The sequence below is a fragment of the Pituophis catenifer genome, unplaced genomic scaffold (assembly GCF_029215685.1).
Source record: "Pituophis catenifer annectens isolate HBS135680 unplaced genomic scaffold, rPitCat1.0.hap2 SCAF_8, whole genome shotgun sequence".
NCBI lineage: Eukaryota > Metazoa > Chordata > Lepidosauria > Squamata > Colubridae > Pituophis > Pituophis catenifer.
This window is the reverse complement of record NW_027256888.1, coordinates 50,201,725-50,227,277: the sequence shown is the minus strand read 5'-3', so window position 1 is coordinate 50,227,277 and position 25,553 is coordinate 50,201,725. Positions and strand designations below refer to the sequence as shown.

General features: G+C 38.3%; 1 pseudogene; it reads left to right on the top strand.

The window, feature by feature from the left end:
* Positions 1-4,003: 4,003 nt before the first annotated feature.
* Positions 4,004-4,958, top strand: LOC139320719 (craniofacial development protein 2-like; annotated as a pseudogene).
* The last annotated feature ends 20,595 nt before the right edge of the window (positions 4,959-25,553 follow it).

Sequence of the window (25,553 nt, the reverse complement as noted above, 5' to 3'; positions counted from 1 at the left end):
CAAATTTGAGACTGTCATGAACTAAGAATCATGCCATCCCAGACATAACTCAGATTAACAAGGTCTGTGTCAAATGTTGGAGAACCAGGATAATCTGACAATAAGTGGCTATTGGAACAGAATAGTAGAGTTGGAAGGGACCTTGGAGGTCTTCTAGTCCAAATCCATGCTTAAGCAGGACACCCTATACCATTTCAGACAAATCCAATCTTTTCTTTAAAATCTGAAGTGATTTTTCTGAAAGAAAAATCCACAACTTCTGAAGGAAAGCCATTCCACTGGTCAATTGTTCTCATTGTCAGGAAATTTCTCCTTAGTTATAGGTTGGCTGTCTCCTTGATTAGTTTCCATCCATTGCTTCTTGTAAAAGCCTTCTGGTGCTTTGGTAAATAGGTTGACCCCTTCTTGTGTGTGCAATCCCCTCAAATATGGTTTTTCTTGCCTAAGTGAAAAAGTTTTGCTGAAATCACTGAATTTCATTTTATTAGATAGGGCCCAGTGTTCAGGTCTATAGAGATCCTCCTGGATCTTGATCCTATCTTCTGGAGTATTGAAGATTTCTGCCAGCTTGATGTCATCTACAAATTTGATGAGTTGGCCTTCTAGCGCCTCATCTAATTTGTTATTGAAGATATTGAAAAGTATTGGACCTAAGACAGAATCTTGGAGTACCCCACTGCTTACTTCCTTCCATGTGGGAGGGAAGGATTACAATATGACTGTGGTTTGTCAGCCAGTTACAAATCCATCTGGTGGTGATGCTGTCTATCCCACATGCTTCTAATTTACCAAACATTAGATTGTGGACTATTTTGTTAAATGCCTTACTGAAATCCAAGTATATGATGTTCACAGCATTTGAGGGGTGGTCCACTAATTTAATCACGTTGTCAAAGAAGAAAATAGTATTTGTTTGGCATGATCTGTTTATGACAAACCCATGTTGACTTCTAATTGCTTGATCCTAGGTGTTCATAGATCTGCTGCTTGATTATCTTTTCTAGTATTTTCCCAGGTATTGATGTCAGGCTGATTGGTCTGTAGTTTCCTGGATCCATTATTTCCCCTTTTTTGAAGATAGGAACCATGTCATCTCTTTTCCAGTCCTCTGGTAATTCACTAATGCTATAGGATCTTTGAAAGATATGGTTCCAACATCACATACTGTATGCCAGCTCTTTCAGAACTTGGGGATTCTGGTCCTGTGATTTGAACTCCTTTAGGGTGGACAGGTGTTTTCTTACCATTTTCTTCCCTATTTTGACTTGTATTCCTGGTCTGTCTTTTACAATTCTGTTTTTAGTAGATTGGGCTACTTTTTCTTTTTGTGTGTAGGTAGATGCAAGGAATGAATTGTCTTTTTCTCTCTACTACCCATCACTTCTTTGTCTTCTTTTCCCATTAATGGATCAATTGGCTTTTTTCTTGTTTATTGCATATTGAAATAACTTTTTTATTATTGTTCTTGATATTCATTGCAAGTCTTATTTCACTCTGAGCCTTATCTTTCCTGATTTTATCTTTGCAGATTCAGGCTATAGCTGTTCTGCTTTAGTTATATGTCCCTCATTCTATTTTTTAAAATACTTGTCCTTTCTGTCTTTCAGAGAGTTCTGCTGGTTTCTTCTTGGATTTTTTTCTTTTTTCTTTTACAGTGGTATTGTGCTGGACTGAGCTTTTATAATCACACGTTTCAGAGTTTCCCAGACTTCTTTGAATTTCCCCTTTTAGATTTTCATCCATGAAATCCTTCCCAAGCTCTCTCTAACTTTGTTGAAATCAGGTCTTTTAAAGTCTAAGACATTATTTTGATTTTATTCTATTGCTTGTATCTGCATAATATTGAATTCCAACATGGAATGTGCAGTCAATACACTGGAAACTGGAATGTCACACCAACTGCTCCATTACAGAGTATAGCTGCTGATATGAGGCATATTATCATAGATTAACTAGCTACAGCCAAACCTCCAATTTATTTGTTTTGTAATAAAGACCATTCTATAGCTGTTAGATCGGGTGATGGAAGAGACAGCTCTAACAGTAACAACAGCTCTTTATTAGTAGATCGGTACAATCCAGAAGCTGGCTCATCTGACTGCTTGCCCTTTTATAGGGAGCTGTAAGACGGGTCAGCCAATGAGATTTGAGTATTTTCCCACCAGTTTGGCAGACCTAAGTGAATCCTATGCTCACTCCTATTTAGTATGCAACAATAGCTGAATCTCAGTAGGTCCATAAGAAGCAGACAAAGAATAGATCATTTTAGGGACCAAGTCAAAAATCAATAAAGGTTTAAAGAAGAAGTAGTATTTACACTCATGGGAAAATACTTGATGTATGGCAACTTTTTCTGGAGGCAAAGCATTGATATGCAAAACATGAGTACACAGATGAATTGCATTGTATATATTATTTATGAATTCAGACACTATGTTACTACAAGGTTCTTAGAATAGTTTACCCATTAATTCAAAATTGCACCAGTACAAATATAATCACAAATACAATCAAATATAATGACAAAACCAAGAGGATAGATTACAACTAAAATCTTTTATTTCTAGTTCCATCATCCAGAACTTTAATGTAGGTTTAGGAGTTTAATTATACTTGTTTTGTTGAGAATTTAACATTGTAAAGTCCCCAGAATCACCTTATAATTGAGATAAGTGAGAAAGAAAGAAAGAAAGAAAGAAAGAAAGAAAGAAAGAAAGAAAGAAAGAAAGAAAGAAAGAAAGGAGGGAGGGAGGGAGGGAGGGAGGGAGGAAGGAAGGAAAGAAAGAAAGAAAGAAAGAAAGAAAGAAAGAAAGAAAGAAAGAAAGAAAGAAAGAAAGAAAGAAAGAAAGAAAGAAAGAAAGAAAGAAAGAAAGAAAGAAAGAAAGCTCTGTGGCAGAAACATCCTTTTGGAGCATTCTAATAAGTAAAGGAAAGTGGCAAAAACAAGATATGAAGAATATAGTCACCAACCTATTCCAACAGGATTTCAACTCCATCAGTTTGTAGCTACTGGTTACTGCTAAAGCAGTTTGACAAAGAAGATACAGGTCTTTGATTTTGAAATGTAAAATCCCTCTGGTCTGGGTGGAGTATGATGTATACAGAAACCTGGCTAAACTGGCTAAAAGAGAGGATAAAGAAAGGACTTTGATCCATCTTATTACCCATCTACACCCACATTCTTAAGTCTCCAATAACTCTGATGCCCTTGGTCTCAGAGCTTAGTGTAGAAATTCTGCTACGGATCCTACTGGGGACTAGTGTTGGAATTTTATCTAGTGAACCCATTATGATGTGTGTGTGTGTGTGTGTGTGTGTGTGTGTGTGTGTGTGTGTTCACTATATATTAAGTGCAACTAGATTTCATCTTGCACATAAGACATTTTCAAAATCTACTGATAGATGCAGAAGATTTTGATCACTTTGTTTAAAGTACAACATTGTCTTGGTAACATTCTTTTATTTTGGAAACTCAGGAACATTTTAAAAGTAGACAAAACAATGGAGATCAAGGTACAGAATTAATGATCCTAACACATGGTAATGAGATATGAAAGTGCAAATATATAAATTCAGAGAAATAAAAATATTCATTCAACTCTCTACTTGATGAAATGACATAGATGTATGTCCATCAACTTTGATCTATAGAAGTATATGGCTCACCACTATGAGAAACCAAATGCTGTCTAACATAAACAGTCCCATTGATTCAGTGGACTATTTGCATGGGGTTTTTTTTGCCACATATTATATTCAAATTGAAATAACATACACACAATCTTACCACTCATATGATTTTTAAAGATATATATATATAATTAAAGAACCCCTTCATGGATTACTGTCTTGTTGTAGCGAAGGGGCTTGCATAAGTCAATGAAGCTATGAGCTATGCCATGCCACCCAAGACGGACAGGTCATAGCAGAGAGTTCTGACAAAATGTGATCCACTGGAGAAGGAAATGGCAACCCACTCCAGTATCTTTGCCATGAAAACCCCATGGACAGTACCAAAAGGAAAAAAGATATGATGCTAGAAGATGAGCCCATCAAGTTGGAAGGTGTCCAATATGCTACTGGGGAAGAGCATAGGGCTAGTACTAGTAGCACCAAGAAGAGTGAAATGACTGGGCCAAAGCGGAAAGGACGCTTAGCTGTGGATGCATCTGGTGGTGAAAGGAAAGTCCAATGCTGTAAAGATTTTTTCTCCATAGTAACCTGGAATGTAAGATCCCTGAATCAAGACAAGATGGACGTGGTCAAACAAGAGATGACAAGACCGAACATTAACATCTTAGGAATCAGCAAACTAAAATGGACAGGAATGGGTGAATTTAATTTAGATGTCCATCAGGTATACTACTGCGGGCAAGAATCCCTCAGAAGAGATGGAGTAGCCTTCATAATCAATAAAAGAGTAGGAAAAGCAATACTGGGATACAATTCCCAAAATGACAGAATGATCTCGGTTCAAATCCAAGGCAAACCATTCAATATCACAGTAATCCAATCACTATACCCCAATCACTGGTGCTGAAAAGGATGAAATTGATCAGTTCTATGAAGCCCTACAGCACCTTATAGAATTAACACCAAAAAATGATGTCCTTATCATCATGGGGGATTAGAATGCTAAAGTAAGAAGACAAAAAATAACTGGAATAACAAGCAAGTTTGGCCTCGGAGTACAAAATGAAGCAGGACACAGGCTGGTTTGTCAAGAGACTACGATGGTCATAGTAAACACTCTTTTCCAACAACCCAAGAGACGACACTACACATGGACATTACCAGACGGTCAACACCAAAATCAGATTAACTATGTGCTCTGCTGCCAAAGATGGAGAAGTTCTATACAGTCAGTAAAAACAAGACCAGGAGCTGACTGTGGCTCAGATCATGAGCTTCTTGTTGCAAAATTTAGGCTTAAATTGAAGAAAATAGGGAAAAGCACTAGGCCACTCAGGTATGAACTAAATCATATCCCTGATGAACATACAGTAGAGGTGACAAATAGATTTAAGGAATTAGATCTGATAGATAGAGTGCCTGAAAAACTATTGATGGAGTTTCACAACATTGTACAAGTGGTAGCAACTAAAATTTCTTTTCTTTGGGATTTCACAGAAAAACTATACAAGAATGAGCTTAACATCCCTGATAACCACGATAGGGTGGTCACTGACCTCGAGTCAGACATCCTGGAATGTGAAGTCAAATGGGCCTTAGGAAATCTGAGCAACAACAAAGCTAGTGGAGGTGACAGTATTCCAACTGAGCTATTCAAAATCTTAAAAGACGATGCAGTAAAAGTGCTACATTCAATTTGCCAGCAAATTTGGAAAACTCAACAGTGGCCACAGGATTAGAAAAGGTCAGTTTACATTCCAATTCCAAAGAAAGGCAATGCCAAAGAATGTCCAAACTATCGCACCATTGCACTCATTTCACATGCTAGTAAAGTTATGCTTAAAATCCTACAAGCTCTCCTACCCTACTTTTTCCTGCCATATTTGTTACTATTTTGTGATATATTTCACATGCTGTTACTACTCTCTGATGCCAAGTAGGTTATCTCCCCCTCCTTGGACATATATGAGATTGGTCAAAGTATTCGTGTCTTCCCATTCCATGCTAAATATCTAAGAGAAGCTTGTAATCATCATAAATACTCCAGAATTTCTTATGGTAAAGTGAAAAACAATTTGTTTCTGATAAAAAAACAATGAACACTGCAGCTTTATTTTATTATATTTTGCAATTCTGCAGAACCCAAATAGAAAACCAAATGGAAAAGACAGACAGCAATGGGACCAAAGGCACAATTTATTCAAGAAATAATTGATCTTATACCTGGCACTGGTAGTTGCAAAGCCATCTTGGCGAGAACAAAGGCTTTCTAAATTTTCTCCGAAGGAAGGCTGAAGAAGATATGAACAACACAAACAGGACTGATACCTTTGGGAAACCTTTTACCCAGACCAATCTATTTTCCGTAAAAGAAAAAGAAGTACAGGTATCTTAAAAAATGCTTTCAGTTAGAGTAAGAGCTTAGAATTCAAAGTGTAAACATCTTTATCTCTTACTTCAAAGTGAATGTTGATTCTTTAAATGATGGCATTGCTTTTCATTAGGTATTGAACAAAGGGACTGGATATTTTAGAATGAAACCAATTTGTGTTACAAGCCAAACAGAATAATGGCTAACTAAACAATACAGATCTTATGTTGCCTTTGTCTTCTTTTTTGTTCATATCTATCTATCTATCTATCTATCTATCTATCTATCTATCTATCTATCTATCTATCAACTGCCTTTGGATTTTTTTTTTTAAAAAAGGACAGGTGGATAAATATAGTCAGTTGCATAGAAGCTTTTCTATTTCATCTGAATTTTTCTTGTTTGTTCAGTGCAAGTAGGGATTCCTCCCCCAAGTTGTTTTTTTTTTTTTTAAATGTGTCCCATTGATGTCGGGCACTATGTTTATCTGGACTTTCAGCTCACAGTCAACATTCAGCACCATGCTGATTATTTATGTGCTGTGCAATGGATTTGTCACAGTAGTGCTTCCAAAGGATCTTTCTGTGAAATAATAATAATAGCATGCACACACACACACACACACACACACACACACACACACACAGAGAGAGAGAGAGAGAGAGAGAGAGAGAGAGAGAGAGAGAGAGAGAGAGAGAGAGAGAGAGAGAGAGAGAGAGATCAGGTTGTGAAAAACAGGCAGACTAAACGGACTGAGGTGCAAGTACTACTAAACAAGACATTATTAAATTAAATAATACAGACAAAGAAGCTAAACATAAGAGATCAGAAGTTCAGTGCTTTCAATGCAGTCTGCAATGTATTTCTTTTTCCATAGGACTTGGACAGTATATCAACAGTTATTATAAAAATAACTATTGGAAAAGGGATTAAGAAGGTGAGAAGTTTAGATATTTTTTAAAGAGCTGGAAAGTTCAAATGCTATCTCCTAGGCCTAGAAGGAAAGAAAACATTAATTGAAAAACACCAATATACAGCCCAAAATGATAGGTGAATCCTGTACTTCTGTAAAATAATATAGAGATTCAAAATATGCATGTCTCTGGTAGATAATTTCAACTTGTTTACACCTGTGTAACAGAAATGTAAAATTACTGAGCAAGTTTTATAATTTGGGCATTTCAAGGTAAAACTAATGTACTATCTCAGTTGAATTTCTAAGGGTTTGATGTCCAAAGAACACCTTCTTAATATAGCAAGGCAAACTACTATCCATACTATCCAGTTGTTTACATCGCCCAACCTGGACTAAGGGGGTTTGATTATTTTAAAGGGTTTTAATATATGTTTTAAATTTATATTTATACATTTATGTATTTTGTATGTATTTTATGTTTCATTGGGTTTGTTTTTATTGTTGTGAGCCACCCTGAGTCTACGGAGATAGGGCAGCATACAAATCACATAAAATAAATAAAAATAAAATAAATAATCATTTTCTTAAACAAACTGGTTTTAAATATGCCCCATTAAAATCTCCATTCTCTGATCTTTTTATTCCCCACTATTTGTCAAAAACCAATATGACAGTATCATAACTGTTTTTCAAGATGGATACATTTTCATGGGAAGCTCACTGCTGGCAATGTGAGCTCTTTGTTAAGTATTCAGTAGCTGGAGGACACTTTTTCTTTTCTCAATAATTATAATTGTGTTTGACTCTGCCATTGCCAGGCAACAGAGGATATGAAGATCATCAGTTTCCTGGGTACACCAGCTGTTATTCCTGACATTTGAAAAGAGTTTTCAACTTATGGTGGTCAGACATATTCTATGGAACTTTTTTTTTCTGTCCAGTCTTGTTTAATATAATAAAATACAGCTTCCTTTAGAAATTCTTTCAAAAGTCTAAACAATTTTTTACATTTGTTGGATGGAATGTGATGTTCTTGTTCTTATTTAGTATGTAGTTGCCTCATTGTAGTTGTGTGTAGACTGTAAACTGTGAAGATTTCTCATTGTACAACCATTTAACTGGCAGTCCTTAGCTTACTTGGCTTCAGTTAAATATAAATAAAAAGAAAGCTTTATGAGGAAATTCCTCCTATTAGGTTTTCTAATAGAGGTGATACTGTTGCAGTTACTAAGGAGAAATTATATATCTGACAAAGCCTGGAGATATTCTTTCACTTCAATTACTTTAGTAATTTAGTTATTCAAATTCAAATCCACAGATTTGTTGGAGATTTTCAAAAGCCATTAGTGCCCAGTTCTAGCTTAAATTTTCTTTTGTATCTATATCTCCTGAAATTTCCTCTGAAAGTTTTAATAGAATGAGTCTATGTAGTGTGAACTTTTTTCATATTAAGTACTTTTAAGGAAAGTAAATGGTATAATCAACTCTATCACTTTTAATTGTAAGGCAATATAATACTATATCAATATTAATTAATTCTTAATGGTTGCAGTTGAAATGAACAATACAGTGGTACAAAATAATAAGGGGGAAAATGGTTTGTTTAGCTGTTAAGCATATCTTATCCTAATGGACTATGGACCTTGAAATGACATCAAGACTGAACACAATAATTTAGACCAGGGGTGTCAAACTCGATTTCATTGAGGGCAGCATCAGAGTTGTGTTTGACCTCAGGGAGCGGGGTGGACGTGGCCATGGTGGGCATGGCTAGCTCAATGTCACTCATGTTGGGGTCTTTGTGGTGGCCCTAGTGCTCTGCCAGCAAAAATGGGCTCCCAAGCTCTGTTTTCAGCCACGACGGCCTCCTGCAGTCCTCTGCCAGTGAAAATGGAGCTCAGGGGATGCCCTGAGGGCCCTCCAGGGCCCCATTATTTTGTAACTCCCATTATGGGAGTTACAAAAGATGAATCTGATGGTCTGTTTTCAAAATTAACCAGTCTGATACTTTATATTATTAATTCCTGATGTCAATATACAATTTATAAATCTGATTGTGAATTTTAAAAAGCCAAGTTGCCATTTTAATCTTAAATAAATGATAGCAAAATGATATTTGACTGACTGTGCAAAGAAATTTGATAAGAAAAGAATTGTTGGTTTTCAGTTAACGAATACATCTTTCTGAACCTTTTCAGTGCACCCAGCATAAGTGTTAAAATATGATAAATTTAGAATTTGATCTCATGTTGATATGAATTTTCAAATAATATTATTTGCACACTTTTGTTGGCTAAATTCCCTAATGAACCATATGAGTGAACACAATTTTTCCCTTGTGGTATTATAATAATAGCAAGACAGATGTTCTTTTTTGTTGTTATAGAAAAAGTCTGAGGTTCCCCCTTAATTACCTAGTGTGATATAGTGAACAATATCCTGTTCTTTTTTTAAAAAAAATAAAAGCTTCTTAAAAAGTTCAGATAAAATGCACTTAAACTTGAGTAGTTACAAAATGTCTGCACTCCTTAAGCACCTTCTGAAATGATGTGAAAGATTCAGTTAGACTTTGCAAGTTGCCAGTTCAGTTGTGGAAATAATAACGAAAACTATTTGCATTAACAGATGTCTCTCTTAATATCCATGTTTTCCTGCATTTTCAAAGTCAGAGCAAAGCTGATACATAAACAAAATTGACTTTACACAGACACAGAGGCACTCAATATAAACAACAGTGATGACATCATGATAAAGTGTCATCATGGTGTAATGATCCAAGCCCTAAAGTTTTGTCCAGATTTTGGATGCAGTCAGGTATAATGGTTTTTACAATGTAAATTTTCATACATCATTTGCTTCCCGTTCTTCCCTCTGGATATAAACTCCATCTTATTCATATGTGCTTCATGTGATGCATAAACAAAGGAAGTGGGATTTGTGTGTGATGCATAAACTTGTTTTGATCATTTGTCCTTACTTGACTCCACTCCATTGTAGACACTGGCTGAGAGGAATTTTTAAAAAAGAAAAAGAATTTTGAACAGGCGAAAGCATGGTTGACTTAATATTCACTCAGTGCTGGTAATGTTCTCAGAAGTGTTATAAACCATAGCAGAAGCTTTCCCTGGGTTCATGAAAAGGCAATGTAAGCATACTGAGAACTACAATATACAATCTAAATTCTCTTTCTCTCTCTTTCTTTTTTTCTGTGGATAGGTAGATAATATAGAGAGATGGATGATAGACAGATGGAAGATAGATAGATGATAGATAGATAGATAGATAGATAGATAGATAGATAGATAGACAGAAAGATAGATAGATAGATAGATAGATAGATAAAAATCTCTATTATTATTCTATAGAAAGAGAAAAATCTGAATTACACAATCTGCTAGTGAAGACAGCTTTTAAATCCATTTATAGAACATTCTTTTTATCGCCATACACAGAAGAACCTTTGAACTGTAACTTAGTAATATTCTTTTCTCATTTAAATAATATTTCAAAACCTCCTAATAACATTTTCTTTGAAAACTTTTATTATTATACAGATAGTTTTCAAATTACAACTGGTATCAGGATCAGAACTAAGATCACTGCTAAGTGAGGTGATTGTTATGTGAGCTTATCCTAATTTTTCAACCTTTTTTCCAGTTTGTTAAGCAAATCACAGCTGTCATTAAATGAAGCATGCAAATATTAAATGAATCCAGGTTCCCCCATTGATTTTGCTTATTTGAAGACAACTGGAAAGATTGCAAAAGGTGATCACATGACCACAGGATGGTGCAATCATAAATCCAGGCTGGTTGCCAAGCGCCTAAATTTTGATTATGTGAATGCAGGGATGCTGTGATGGTCGTAAGTGTGAGGGCTTACACTTATGAAAAAAAGACAGAATACTTTTTTTCAGTGCTTTGAACACTTGCTAAATGAATAATGTAAGTCAAGGACTACTTGAGGATGAGATGATATTTTTCATTCAAGTTTCTGTAATTAACCTGGATAACTGAGAATTTCTATAGACATCTTTCTGTAGTTTTGTTCACTTTCCCTCAAGCTAGCAGGTATTTTTATTTCTAACTAGAAATAAAGTAAGATGCATGTGAGTAGCTACTTATTTCTAACTATACTTAGAAATAAATAAGCTATGTAAGTACTAAAGAGGAGCCTGCTTTCCTTCCTTCCTTCCTTCCTTCCTTCCTTCCTTCCTTCCTTCCTTCCTTCCTTCCTTCTTCTCCTTCTCCTCCCTCCTAAAGTAAAGTCAATGGTGTAAAGAAATTTCTTTTGCTCTGTTTGACTGAATTTAAAATACCTCCTAAAAATCTGCAAATAAATATCTTTATGATATCACAAATTATGTCAATAATATTTTATAAGAATCCATGTTCCCATTTTTAATTTCAGTAAAAAGATACTCACGTGGGTAACGGTGAAGTTCCTGCTGAAAAGTGCTTGCTCCTGTCTAATAATCCTCCCAATGATTATTGTTTTCTCCAAATAGCATTTTTGGTGTTGTGATAAACTTCAGTGTTGATAAGCAGTCTCAGAGCTAATTTATGGCCTTTACTGTAATTTGAGATCTAAATACCTCACAGTGTCAATTTGACTTAGAGAGCCAGAGTTTTTATAATATCCAGTCCCAGCCTAATAAACATCACTCTATCATTTGACTTTCACAAGTGTATGGGGAGCTATACCTGTCTTTCTTCTAGAGAAATCCATATCCCCTCTGTCTTCATGCACCGAGTTTAGCTGTCCCGTATCATTTATATCATATTTTCTGCAATTTGCTTCTCATCAACTGCTCCTGGTGTATGATCTGCCATTTCCTTAATGGTATAATTGTCTTAGTGTATTCCCATAATAAATACAGGGTCTACAGCAGAACCTCTTACATTGTAAATGCCAGAGAGACTGGATGAAGTTCAGGAAAGTTGTTGTAAAACCTGCTATGGCTCAGGAAAATAGCATTGGGCTGTTGTGAACATTACACTCACTTTAACAAATGCTGATTGACATTAATGTGTAGTTTAACTTTCAGAAACCTGGTTTTGAATAAAGAGTGTACGCAAACTCAGAAAGCTACAGAATGTAATAGGAATAATTAATCCCGTGTTTAGTTTGCTAACCAAAGAAAAATGGTAACTTTTGCCAATTTAACACAATGAGATATAATCTTCTACTCTCTGGCATTCTGATAGTCATTAAAATGTAAATTAATAATACAAATTGACAAGATTAACCAATATAACATTTTCTTAATAAATTACATTATTTTGAACTCAGTGTTTTATAAAATTATTTACATATTGACTCCTTCATAATATATTACTAAGCGTGCACACAGTGTGACTATGTGAGACTACCCAGAAGCAAATACATCACAGAGGTTTGTAATAATAAATAGTGGTTTATCTCTACAAAGCATATACTTACATGTACTAGACAAAGGTCAAACAATCAACCAGCAGCTATAGCATGAAAGCACATACACAGAGAGAGATACGCCCCAACAGGGCCTCTTTTATAATACAGACTCTTAAAGTGGTAACAGGCAAATAACCTTGCTGACTTATTCCTCATCATTGCATCATTTCAGTCTTACAGCATTACAGCAGCTGATCAGCTATTAAATCATCATTACTCTGACAAAAGGGTAGATTGTATTTACTTCAACATGTACACTTTCCTTCTAAAATCAAAATAGTGTAAACATGTTAGAATCATTGAATCAACAGAAGAAATCTGCTGGAAACTTGGCAAACTGTATTTTATTTTATTTTGTCAGCAGAACAATAGTAAAAAATATAGTATTTATGCAAAATATGAAAAGGTTTTACCTGGTTTCAACAATTTGCAAGGCAGCCTAAAAGCAGAACTCCTAAGTTATTTATTACTTATTTATCAAATTTCTACACTACCCATCTCACCTAAATTCTGTGTTGTTTACAAACAAGCTAAGATAATATAAAACATGTCTAAAGAGACAATTAAAAACAAAATTAAAAACGTGAACTTTTATAAGTTAAAAGTAAAATAAAATCAATGTTAAGAAAATAACAGGGCGAAAAGGTTAACAAGGTAGAGTGTCGAGTCCTGCCGGAGCTCGCCATCGATGGGGGGTGTGGGAGACGAAGGAGTGGAGATAAGCAGCCGCAGTGAACACACAAACAGTTCCTGGATAGCAGCATTCAGGGCAATGATTGATGACGTTGCTGGGCCTCTCCGATTCTGCTGTCCTCGCTGCTCGCAGCTGTTACTGTTAAGGGAGTGGGGGGTGCTTGATTGATAATCACCGGATGTATGTTTAAGGGGCTGAGTTTTTGTTAAATAGCGCTGTGGTGTGATTACACCCAGCGCTGACTTTGAACCAAAACACCGACTTGTACTTTACTTTTGACTGCAAGCTTATCATTGCCAAAGTAAACCCTGATTCTCTGTGTGTTACTGGTGATTATTTCCTATCGCAGTTCTGAACAAACGACAAGCCGAGAGAAAGTCAGCGCTTGGTTCCTTTTCGCAAGAGGTGAGGAGTCCCTGTGGCTTTGCAGCAAAGGGGGATGTTACAATATCTTGTGCGGTGGAAAGGATACCCTGTAACACAGGCCTCGTGGGTGGCAGCACCCGATGTTCACGCTGCCTGATTGATACAACGGTTCCATCGGAAATACCCAGACAAACCTAATGCAGGATCGTAACAGTGACTAACATCTGTATGCTTTCTATTTATAGGTGAGCTCCTGGTAGGGGGGGCCGCCTGTCGAGTCCTGCCGGAGCTCGCCATCGATGGGGGGTGTGGGAGACGAAGGAATGGAGATAAGCAGCCGCAGCGAACACACAAACAGTTCCTGGATAGCAGCATTCAGGGCAATGATTGATGACGTTGCTGGGCCTCTCCGATTCTGCTGTCCTCGCTGCTCGCAGCTGTTACTGTTAAGGGAGTGGGGGGTGCTTGATTGATAATCACCGGATGTATGTTTAAGGGGCTGAGTTTTTGTTAAATAGCGCTGTGGTGTGATTACACCCAGCGCTGACTTTGAACCAAAACACCGACTTGTACTTTACTTTTGACTGCAAGCTTATCATTGCCAAAGTAAACCCTGATTCTCTGTGTGTTACTGGTGATTATTTCCTATCGCAGTTCTGAACGAACGACAAGCCGAGATAGAGGGACTACACTGAGTAACCCTGAGGATTACATTACACTCTTGGAATCCCAGGCTAACTGACAAAAGTCTTGACACTCTTCTAGAAAGCCAAAAGAGTGAGGGTTCACCTCACCTCTAACATAAGATACTCCAAAGGGTGGGGACAATAACAGTGAAGGACTTCCTAGATTCTCACATTCAAAATTCTTTAATCAATGTGATCTTTAGCATGTCTTGCCTACTTTACTATGTGAATTAGGTCAATGAAATCGGGATAAAATAGTTCGTAAAGTAATTATGATGCAGTTGGAGTATACTTTAGTTATATATATATTTAACATAATTAAAGACAATATAATCCTTTTATTTGGATCTCCTTCTTCTGAAGATTTTGGTGATCCAGACTTATCTCAAATCTTGTGACACTTCATTAATTGAACGATTAGATCCAAAGTTTTTTGTTAGCATGTTGCATTGATGGAGCATTAAATCATTATGACCTGCATGAACATCCTGGATTTCTAAACATCAGCAAGAATAATTTTGCTTTCATATTTTCTTTCCTTTCCTACCTCCAACATTATTAAAAAGGCAAAGCAAACAGATAATTACATACCTCAATATTTAAAACAAGGAATGATGAGACAAGGGTGACAATGATTGCCAATGATACAAGCCAGTACTAGTATGGTGACAGGAATTGTGCAAGAGTAAAGAGTGAAAAAAGAATTTTGACAAAAACACTAAGAACAGGGATGATTATTTTAGCAATTTTTCAGTTAATCTATTTTGTCCAGTATTATTTCTCTCAAAGGACTCATATATATTGTTTTGTGTAATGGTTAGCTTAAATAGCATTTAACTGGTCAATTTTAAAAGCATATTTTAGTTGATTAATATTATATTCTAAACTATAAACCAGTTTACACGATTTAATTCTGACTGAGTAAAATGTGATTGGCTAAAAGCGATTAGTTCATTGTATTATGCAATCACAACAAACTTCAGCTCCTAAAATTTCCAGTCAATGACCAAGAAATGCCTGATGGTTTAGTTCAGGAGAAAATTCCATTTATGTATTCAAAACATTCTTTTCTATTATTATCTCTTACTTAACAGGCAAAAGAAGTATTTTTATTCATAACATTTCTACCTACCTGTTGGTTTACTAAACTTTATCTGGCCACAAGTCTGCCAAATTTCTTGTAAGAATGATAGCTTCTATTTAAAACAATATATCCATATATGACTATGTCGTACCTTTATAGAATTAATCTATGCTGCACAACTTTCTAACCTCATTAAAATCTCTTTCACAAATTTTGTTAAACCTCCCCATCTTCACTTGACCTTTATAGTAATTCACTGAGATTTTTGTTTTTTTCCTACCTCTGCCCTTATTATCTAACAATACAAAGTGTCAAAATTGATTTCCCTTGGAGGTCTATTCTATGGTTTCCATTTTAAAAGTTCTTCTCAGACCATTTGTTTTGATTTATTTAAAATCAAAGAAGTCTCAAATGGCAAAGCAGTTGGACTGTGACCTTTACAAAATCTCTGGCATGCTGAGAAACTATAGGGAGTCTATCCAAGGTATTGCTTATGATATAATAAAACTTCTATAATGTTCTAGTTGGAATGCTTTATAAATTAAAGAAGGAAAATGTCTTCAGCTGCACAGAAGAAAACATTATGGTACCAAAAAAATGTTTCTCCCCCATATTTTGTTTCGCATTTCAGAATCATTAAGATTTTGTAACTATTGAACCCTGCTACGATAGCTTATTTCAGCAAACTACAGAAAACAATTAGCAAAAACCCAGTTTTATATTTAACATGTAATAGAAATGTTATAAAGAACTAGAGGCATTCCCTACATGCGTGTTTTTAAAGATCTATTCTTTGTGTGCAGAAAATAGTCTCAGAATTTTTCAGTTAATTATAGACTAATTCATTTCAAGACTTATAGCATGCTGCAAGGACAAAATATGAAAGAACAATAAATTGTTTTGCTGTATGCTTGAATGGATTTTAACGTATTAAAATCTTTACTTTACAGTTATAAAATTTGAAGTTCATTAGGTCTCCAAATAAGTTATATTTTCTTTACAAATATATGCTTATTAATTAAATATTACTCTAAAACTATTGACTATTAAACAATTTTTCACTTCTATGGTTTGACACATTACTTTAATTTTAGTTTATTCACTAAACAGAGTTAGCTGGCTTACACAAGAAGTTAAGCCACAAATTAAACCATGATAATTGAGTTTATATCATAGTGTAAGCCAAAATGGAAAAGGCCATGTTCTGTGATAATTGTGTTACATGATTCAAGCTAGTATAAACCGAATGCATCTTGAGAATTGGTATTATTCCCAAATTTTCCCTATCTAATTAAAATATGATACAATTACATGAAAGAGATAGACTCTTTCTAACTATAAAAAAAAAAGTTTTTTTTTTCATTTTTATTATTTCTCAGGGTGGGGATTATGCTATAAAATAGATTGGATAAAAATGATGCCATTGATAACCATTAATTAAGATACATCATTCTTTTCTTTTTTAATTTGATTTATATGCCGCCCTTCTCCGGAGACTCAGGGCAGCTTATAATGCATTATAGCAATAGCCTTCATTATTTTGTATATTTATACAGAGTCAGCTTATTGTCCCCACAACTGGGTCCTCAATTTACCTACCTTAGAAAGGATGGAAGGCTGAGTCAACCTTGAGCCTTGGCGAGATTCGAACCTGCAGTAATTGCAGGCAGCTGATCTTAATAACCAGCTTAATAACAGGGTGCCTTAGACCACAAAGGCTCTTGGTAGTACAGTGAAACTTGTGAAACTTTGCAAACTATGACTATGCATTAAGGCAGTGGTGGGTTGCTACCGGTTGTGACGAAATGGGGTTGAGGGGTACCCCGGACCGTGAACCAGCTCATGAGTAAACACACTGAGACTGAAATGATTCTGACAGAGGCGTCTTGTGTAAAAATATAATTTACTTTAAAACATTTAAAAGGCACTATGTCTTTAAGAAAACACATTAAAAACAAAGTCTTATCTGGGTATGCGAAGCAAGGCTATCTTCCTAGATCCCTCTCCACAATACCGAAACAGTTCACAAAAGAATAAAGCTAGCATGAAGGTAAGCAGCTTCGGCGTCGATACATCATCAAGGCCATCATGGTGGGAGCAGCACGAGCTTCACAGCTGAAAGTCACCTGAAGTAAAAACAGTTCAAACAGCAAACATTGCTTGAAGCTTGTGGGAGGAAGAAGATCCAGCAACAGCAGTCCCGATGATAGCTTGCGTGCTATGAAACAACAAAAGGCAAGCATCCGTGGGAGTGTCTCTGTAACATCTGGAGTCCTTATCTGCATTCTTCTCCCATCTGCGGCATGGCACCAAGCTTCCTGCAGGAGCTGTGCTTTTAGGCCTAGATGACTAGGCCCGAGTAGCAAGCAAAAGGTCCTTGCTTATATAGGGAGTTAACCTGCAATTATCCAGGGCGGGGAAGGCTTGCAGGTAATTGCCAACAGCAGATGGCTTGATTAAAAACCATACTGTTTGTGAGTAGGCAGATAGCCACAGCAATCCTGGAAACACTCGTGACAATCCCCTTCTCTGCGGCTATTTGACTGGTTAACAAACATACATTCTACATTGGGTACATATATACATCAATGGTAAGTACGTTCACATAGCCATCGACATTTTACCCAGAAGATAGAGGTGTTGGTCATGGGGCAGCGGTTTGGTAAACACGTCCGCTACCTGTTCCTTGGTTTCACAATACACAGTCTTAATGAAACCTGTTTTCAGCAATTGCCTCACATGTTTGTTTTGTATATCAATATGGCGTGATCTCTGGCCTACAGCATCGGCTTCCGATATGTTAATGGCAGCCATGTTATCCTCATAGACTTTTATAGGTTGCATGGGCTGCCTCCATAAGCTTACCAGAAGGTCGTCAAACCAAACTAGGTTATTGGAAGCTTTGGACAAACTTACATACTCAGCTTCCGCTGTGGAGGTTGCAATTAGCTTCTGCTTCCCAGAGTACCAATACACGGGGCTACTATTTAGGTATACAATGTACCCCGAGGTACTTTTTCTAGATCTAACATCCCCTGCCCAATCGGCATCCGAAAAACAACTCAATCTTAATTCTCTAGTTGCTTCTGGTTCCAATAACAATGAATAGTTCACAGTACCTTTTAAATATCTCAGGAGTCGTTTGATTCCGCTCCAATGGTACTGTGTGGGATGTTCAGAATGTCTAGATAACACATTTACACTTAGACTGATGTCCGGTCTAGTCCAATTTGCAATGTACAACAACGACCCAATCACGGACTTGTAAAGGGTCTTATCCTCAAACTCCGTGCTCTCAGTGTACATATTCTTAAGGAAGTCTGTTGCCATAGGGGTATCGCATGGCTTTGCCTCTACCATGCTACACTTTTTAAGCAATTCCTGAATCTTATCTTCCTGAGAGAGCCGAAACCCCTTCTCAGTTTTTACGAATTGCACCCCTAAAAATTTGCTAATGTGACCTAATGGTTTTAGGGCGAAACTCTTACTTAGGTCCTCAGAGAACTTCTTATGCCTGTTCTCTGATCTGCAAATATATAGTATGTCGTCAACGTACAACAGTACTGTTTCCCTAATGCCCTTATCTTCCTTGACAAAGACACACTCGTCAGCCGACGATGGTAAAAAGCCCATCTCTCTCAGGCTTTTTGTGAGACACTCGTACCATCGTTTACCAGATTGTTCTAAGCCATATAGGCTCTTGTTCAACAACCACACATCGTCTTCCCGATGGCTTACTCCCTGAGGAATCCCCACGTACAGCTCTTTGTCTAACTGGGCGTGCAGGTACGCGGTCTGAATATCGAACTGATAGACATGTTCGCCTCGCATGGTAGCGATAGAGAGAGCTGTTCTCACGCTCTCAGGGCGCACCGTGGGCGAGAAGGTGTCCTCATAATCATCAGGGAATCTCTGCGAGAATCCCTGCGCCACTAGTCTCGCCTTATAGATAAAGTCCCCACCTTCAATGGACTTTTGCTTGAAAAGCCATCTGGTGCCGATCACCCTCTTGTCCTTGGGCAATCTTGTTGGCATGAATACATCGAGCCTTCTCAGGCTGTCTAATTCTGTATCCATAGCGGCCAGCCACTTCTGTCGTTCATGGTCAGGTAAGGCCAACACATCCTCATATCTCTGAGGGGTGGCCAAAACCTGGTCGACTGAGGTAACGAAGTCGTCGTACCTCTTAGGCTTATTGCCCCTGGTAACCCTAACTGGTCTGCCTTTAGGAGAGTCACTCACATCAGAGTTGTCCGATGAGTCATCTACCTCGTGACTATCACTATGCGTCTCAGAAGCTGGGTGCCTATCCTTCCTGGCTACCCCTATCTTACGCTTCAATACCCCTTTCAAGGGTGCCTGGGATGCACGCTTCCCAGAACCAGATGTATCCCTATCCTCAGATAGGTTTTCCGATACATCCTCCGCTCGCCTATGACAACTACGGGAAGGGTTCCGAGTAAGAATCTCATTGGCATGGATCTTACTCCAGTTGGCCCCTTCGTGAAAGGTGGCGGACCTTGATATCATCAGTTTTCCGTTAGGGTAGGCAAACCTAAATGCCTTGGAGCCCTGCTCATAACCAACAAATCTCAGTTTAACAGAGATTGGGTCTCCCTTTCTCCTGAGCTCCTTCGGGACATGAACATCAGCCATCACCCCGAAAACATGGAGGTGTGCCAAGCTAGGCTTATGGCCGTATAGCACCTCGTATGGGGTCTTCTGCACCACGCTAGACCACACACGGTTCAGGGTGTAATTCGCGTATCTAACTGCTTCTACCCAATACGCGAAGTTTAATCTGGAATCCTCTAGGGCGCACCGCATCATGGTTTGTAATACGTTGCTGCGCTGTTCAGCAACGCGATTTTGAAACTTAGAGTAAGGCGCGGTGCGTAAGTGGACTATGCCCTTACTCCTTGACCAGCTGGAGAACTGCCTGGAATTAAATTCAGTCCCCCTGTCAGTTAAGATCTTCTTAACTCTGACCTGGTGCTGGTTCTGGACTAAGTTACAAAATTCCTTAAACTTAGTCAACGTTTCATTCTTGGACATTAGGGGAAAAACGAATCCAAATCTGCTATGGTCATCTACTATGGTAAGAAAGTACCGTCTCTTACCCACGGAAGGTGCGAATGGACCCACCAAATCCATGTGGACGAGCTGAAACGGGTGTTCAGAGTACCTCTGAGACTTCTCGGGCGCAGATTTCACCTTCAACTTTGCACTCCTACAAATTGAACAGTCTAGGAATGTGTTACAGTCATTGATCTTGGTTCCCCTTGAGTGTTCGGTTACCTTCTTCACTATAGGAAAACTCACATGACCTAATCTACGATGCATCAAGTGAGCACATTCATTATGCAGCGGCTCACCTGTAGCAATTGCATTAGCATTTTCAGGTTTCCTACTATCTGACTCTAAGTTAAAATTTAAAAACTTTTTATTAGCTTTACATTTGTCTTTACAAGGCTTCCTCTGGTGAAAGTCTTGATCCTCATCACCTAGTTCTAACTGTGATTCATTGTTACTACCAAATGAGATAGCATAATTGCTATCACTGCAGGACTCAGCATTCGTATTGGGGGAATAATAAGGCAAGCCACCTATCTTCAAAACCTCCCCAATCACACATTTGTTGTTTTTGATCACAGCTGTTCCTCCTGAGAACAGAATCTCCATTCTAGGGTTCTCACATATCCTCATCAGGCTTAGCAGATTATGATCTATCTCTGGTACATACAATGCTCCGTGAATCTCCCCTATCCCAGGAATATAAACATCTCCAATGCCAACAACATTCACCTTATTACCGTTTGCAACTTTGACCATGGATTGATGCCTTCTCATATTAGCAAACAACCTTCGGTCACTGACAACATGGTTACTGGCTCCACTGTCCATTAACCATAGTTGCTCTCGCTGTTCCCTTGTAAGCTCTGACTCAGTAGTTTCCACTATACCTACAGAGCTATCATTAAACCTGGGATTGTTCCCTTTGTTGCCTCCGTTTGGCTTTTTACCCCTTCTGTGGTTAGGAACATCTATACTTGGCTTTCTACCAGGAGGCAATGGCCTCCTTTTACATTTATTATCAGAAGGTGCCTTTGAACATGCCCTAGCATTCACATTTTGTGGGCAATCCCTTCTATAATGTTCTCTTGAACCACAATTGAAGCATTCTCCGATAGTATATGCTCTATCTGAACTATCGGGCCTTCTTAAAGGTTTTTCCTTTTTGTGAAAAGCCGCCCTGCATTTTCGCAAGTTATCTTCAGCAATCAGTCTGCCAGATAACACTTCTAAAGATAAGTTATTACAACCAACATTATCCAGTTGCGATATAAAATTATCCCAGCTAGGATCAAGGGAATTGAGTATAACAGTAATGAGGGTTTGTTCAGACACTGTTTCCCCCCTCAACATCAATTCCTGCCTTAACCTGTTTAACTCACATAAGTGTTCATTAATATCTACTCCCGCCTTCAACCTTGCGGAATAGAACTCCCTATAAACTCTGTTTGTAACATGGGAGCTTTTTGAACAAAATAGCTTATGCAGGTTCACCCAAACTTCTGTTATGGTCAGGTTACAAGGTATACTGGGATATAATGCAGGGTCAATAGACATCAATAAAATACAAAAGGCCTTATGATGTAAAATATCAACTTCTAAGGACCATGGTCTAGGTGGGGGTTTTAACAGCAACGATAAAACATTTTCTTTCATTAAAATTACTTGAATACTTTTAACCCATTCCTTAAAATTTCCTCCACCCACACTTAAACTTTTAAAATTAGGAGGAAGGACCTGTACATTATTAAACATGGAAACAGACATTAATTGATGTTCAAAATGTGGTCCATCCTGGAACGGGCAATAAGGCATTGGAATGGAAGCACACAACACAGTGTCTTCCATCTGGCATTCTGACGGTCGTTCCTCCCCAATGGGAGGGATTAAAACTTCACGTTGTGCGGATGCAAAGCTCATCCTGGCTTGATCACAAAAACTTGAGGGTCCTCTCTGGTGCACATCTCTAGGAATTTTTGGACGTGCTCCCAAATTCCTATCTTCAGTTGAGGTAGCCTCCGGAACCGTCCTGGATGTCGATGTCGTCACGGATGGATATATCCCACTCGTGGCGTGCGCTGAATTAGTCGCAGACATCAGGAGGGCTTTGGGATGCGCAGCTCCTATTTGTTGAGCCGATGGTGCCTGCAAACCATCGCCTAAAATGGTTGCCAAAGTTTCTATCACACTTGCAACCTTACGCTCAACATGAGAGTCTCTTAAACTTTTAGCAGAAGTCACTGATGTCATCAAGGGAGCTAAAGTCTTTATGGCCTGATCTATGATGGCTTCAACAGCAGATGGCGCAATATCAACTTGGCCATGCTGGTTTAACAAAGAAGCAGGAACATTTGAATCAGGCAGTCTGTTATCCCCCATTCTCCACTTATGGTCTGAGGTGGGGGTTTTAGGAAAAGATTGAAAGTCTCTTACCGATCCGGTGTTTTGCAGGACTTCGATCTTCTTTCCTTTCACGGCTGGATTCTTTAATAATTCACTAGAATCAGCAATCGGGTTCTGACTTACTGTGGGCAAACCTAAAAACTGAAGGATTGCCTTCCTAAACTCATCATCCACCTCTGTATTTGTTTTCAAGACCTGAAGTAGCGTTCTTCCAGTCTCTACTTCTATAGGTGATGATGGTTTACTCACTATCTTAGGCCCTTCAGAAGTTGAGGCTTCTGCTCCAAAACTTACAGCTCCACTATTCTCTAAATCAATTAGAGTTTGGGGTTTTTCAGCCAAAACATTTTTGGCCTGAGCCCCAGACAGTCCAGTTTGTGACTTCATACTTTTTGCTGCTGCTGCTGCCCTAGTCAACATCTATTCAACTGCAGACATTCAGTCTAGCGCGTTACCACATGAGCGTAAGTTCGTTAAACCATCCTCTGCTACCAACTGTGACGAAATGGGGTTGAGGGGTACCCCGGACCGTGAACCAGCTCATGAGTAAACACACTGAGACTGAAATGATTCTGACAGAGGCGTCTTGTGTAAAAATATAATTTACTTTAAAACATTTAAAAGGCACTATGTCTTTAAGAAAACACATTAAAAACAAAGTCTTATCTGGGTATGCGAAGCAAGGCTATCTTCCTAGATCCCTCTCCACAATACCGAAACAGTTCACAAAAGAATAAAGCTAGCATGAAGGTAAGCAGCTTCGGCGTCGATACATCATCAAGGCCATCATGGTGGGAGCAGCACGAGCTTCACAGCTGAAAGTCACCTGAAGTAAAAACAGTTCAAACAGCAAACATTGCTTGAAGCTTGTGGGAGGAAGAAGATCCAGCAACAGCAGTCCCGATGATAGCTTGCGTGCTATGAAACAACAAAAGGCAAGCATCCGTGGGAGTGTCTCTGTAACATCTGGAGTCCTTATCTGCATTCTTCTCCCATCTGCGGCATGGCACCAAGCTTCCTGCAGGAGCTGTGCTTTTAGGCCTAGATGACTAGGCCCGAGTAGCAAGCAAAAGGTCCTTGCTTATATAGGGAGTTAACCTGCAATTATCCAGGGCGGGGAAGGCTTGCAGGTAATTGCCAACAGCAGATGGCTTGATTAAAAACCATACTGCTTGTGAGTAGGCAGATAGCCACAGCAATCCTGGAAACACTCGTGACACCGGTCCTCCCCAGTTCTTGTGAACCGGTAGTGGAAATTTTGAGTAGTTCAGAGAACCGGTAAATACCACCTCTGCCTGGCCCTGCCCCAATCTATTCGCTGCCTCCCGACTCCAAGCTGATCGGCTAGAAGGAAAAAATCAGGGCTCACTTGACAAAGAAGAGGAAAAAAAATTAAGACACCGTAGCTTTAAATTGACAAGCCAAGAAGCAGCTGCTGGAAGGAGGTTTTTGCTTGCAGAAGTGAAGTGGCATTCAGCAGTTCGTTTCTGGATCAGCTGAACAACAAACTGGATAAGAGGAGGGATTCTTATATGGTTCTATGTTTTTGAAGTTTTGGGGTTTGTGCAACATGGACTTTGTGTTTCTAAAAAGGTTTCGGTGATTTCCATTAAATATTTCCAATAAATGTTTGTTTGTTTGTTTGTTTGTTTGTTTGTTTGTTTGTTTGTTTGTTTGTTTGATTTATATGCCGCCCTTTTCCGGAGACTCAGGGAAGCTTACAACGTGTTAAGCAATAGCCTTCATACTTTTGTATATATCTGATTAATAGGGCTTTCACCCCCCCCCCAAAGCGGTGTTCTTTTTTATACAAAGTCAGCTTATTGCCCCACAAACTGAGTCCTCATTTTACCTACCTCGAAAGGATGGAAGGCTGAGTCAACCTTGAGCCTGGTGAGATTTGAATTTGCAGTAATTGCAGGCAGCTGGTGTTACTTAACAGTGCTTTAGTCTGCTACACCAAGGCTCTTGCATATGAATGAGTTTTCTGCCTGCTTATAAATGGAGCCAAACTTCTGGTTTCCACTTTCTATTATCTCTAAGCACTGGTAGCTGTTTTCTTCTGACAAAGTTTCCTTTATGCAGTTGGCAGGAATGAGTATCAGGCAGGTTCCTTGTTAGCAGCTTGATTTTTCCTTGCTTTTCCCCATTTTATTTGGGGAAATGAAGAGGGGGGGAGTTTGACTCCTTCCCAGAGCAGGTTAGTGGGGTGGGGAGGGAATGGGGATTTTAAAGTAACCTTCTCCTGGAGTAGGCAGGAAATGGGGATTTTGTAGTATCCTTCCCCTGTCATGCCGACCACGCCCACCAAGCCACACCCACAGAACCCACAGTAAAAAAATTTGAAATCCACCACTGCATAAGTTCATCTTAATATGCTATTCCTGGTATGTGATGTTTTGTATACATACAGAGAAAGAAGCACTCTTGTAATCTTTGACTTTTAGGCTTGCTGTCAAATATCAGCCATAATACTAATAACTGTTTTGAACAATATGCAGATTGTATTACACGAATGGCTATTTTATATGTGAAATTATGATTGAAATATTTCTGCATCTATATTGGTTCACACTGTCAGGAAGTTTATCTTTACTTTTAGGTTGCTTCTCTCTTTGTTCAATTCCATCCATTGCTTCTTGTTTTGCCTTCTGGTGCTTTGGAAAATACATTGCCCCCCCCTTCTTTCTGGCAGCCCCTTAAAAGCCTGTTGCCTGTCAATTCTTGGGCAAAGCATGTGAGCCATTTCCTCCTTTCAGTGGTCCATGAAAGTGCGTCTATAGTATGTAGATAATAAAATTGAAAAAAACGTGATCAACTATAGATATGTTGAGGCTGGGTGTGATAAGGAATAGCTGGGAGGGAAGGAGCCAAGCGAGGCACTCCTTAACGTG